A 1,667-nucleotide genomic window follows, 5' to 3' on the forward strand; every position below is an offset into this window, starting at 1 on the left:
TCATATTTAGAGTGTCTTCCAAATGGAAGTACTACATCAGACAGTGCTCTGTCTGCTGCTATTCATAAAGTTCTCAGTGACTGTCAATTCAGAAGTGGTTTGCTTCCCCTTCTTTCTAATCTGTCTTAGCCTGGAAGCACTGCTGAAACCTGTCCACCATGGGTGAGTCTGATATTGTTAAGTGCTATTGAGTTAGTTCTGACTCATATTGACTCTGTATAGGATTTCCAAGAAGCAACTAGTGGTTAAACTGCCAGTCTTACAGTTAGCAGTCCAGTGCTTATCCTACAGTACCACACCAAGACTCCTATGGGTAATCCTGCCAGTATTTAAAATACTGGGGGCATAGCTTCCAGCATCACAGCAACACAGAAGCCATCACAGTAAGACAAACTAAAAGGCAAGAGCTGACACCTTGGTCTATGTTCCTGCTTATCCAAAGGGACTATATTGAGCCCCTTAAAGAGAAGAATAGCAAGTAGAACATAACTAGGTTCATTGGGTTACTGGTATTCTGAGACTTGGAGAATAAATCGATTTAGTTCTTTTGGAACCATGGAATAATGTGTTATGAAAGATAGGACAATTTCCCCAACTCAGCTATAGATCAATGAAAGCTTTGGAAAATTGAAGGCTTAAGAATGGCACTAGTGGAAGACTTCTATGCCAAACTGGGTGACAGAGGATGCTATCACTCTCAGCAAAGTAATTTTCTTACCAAACACATCACCTATAGTTACATTACCTGAAATCATGTAAAGCAAAACAAAGCCAGAGAAGAAGAACAAAGCCTTTAATCAGAAATTTACATTTAGCAAAATCACCAAGATGGTAAAACTTAAAATTACTTACAGTCATAGAAGCACATCACCTACTATAATTTGATTTATATAAATGTGGAAAGAATGATAAACTCATTTGAGGGCAAATGTTTTAAATAAAAAAATGGAATCTATAACTTTTGCAATATGATAATACTTATTGATACAGGATACATTTTAATGAATAGTATTTATGATTTCTAAAATTAAGGAATTTATTTCTTAAACTATCTTTGGAAAACTATCTTTCCAAAACTTTTTTTGGAAGAGAAAATCCAGTAGATTTACTTTTTGTTTCTGTGTTTTAAACTTTATGTTATGGAAAATGTTATCAATTTATAACAGTAATGTGTCTGTGTTTCAATAGACTGAAGTAGTCATAAACAAAGAATAAAGACTAACTTATGGAGTCCTGGGGTATTTAGTTTTGCTTCTTGTACATTATTATATGAAAATAAATCTGAAACAAACATAGTTTTCACCTGAAAACAACAAATGCTGAAACTTCAAGTGAAGAATAATACCTTAATATTCCCCTCCACAAGATTCCTCAGGAGAAAAAATCGAAATAGCAACAACCACTGCAACAACATTACATTAAAGCCCTATGACTGCTGAATTAAGCGCTTTCATGGTTACTGTTCTCTCCTGAATTTCAAATTTTTATGACTATATCCAAATACTTTCAGGTAGATTTTTTCCTACCTATTGAAACTTGAATCTTTTGTGAAGTTAGTTCCTCAGTGAGGATTAACTTTTTAACTGAAGCACAAGTAACAGGTATTTATTGTGTATTCCATAACACCCTGTGCATATATTACATTCTTCCGTTATTGCTGTTGTTGT

The sequence above is a fragment of the Chrysochloris asiatica genome, unplaced genomic scaffold (genome assembly GCF_000296735.1).
Source record: "Chrysochloris asiatica unplaced genomic scaffold, ChrAsi1.0 scaffold00012, whole genome shotgun sequence".
In the NCBI taxonomy this organism is placed as follows: Eukaryota; Metazoa; Chordata; class Mammalia; order Afrosoricida; family Chrysochloridae; genus Chrysochloris; species Chrysochloris asiatica.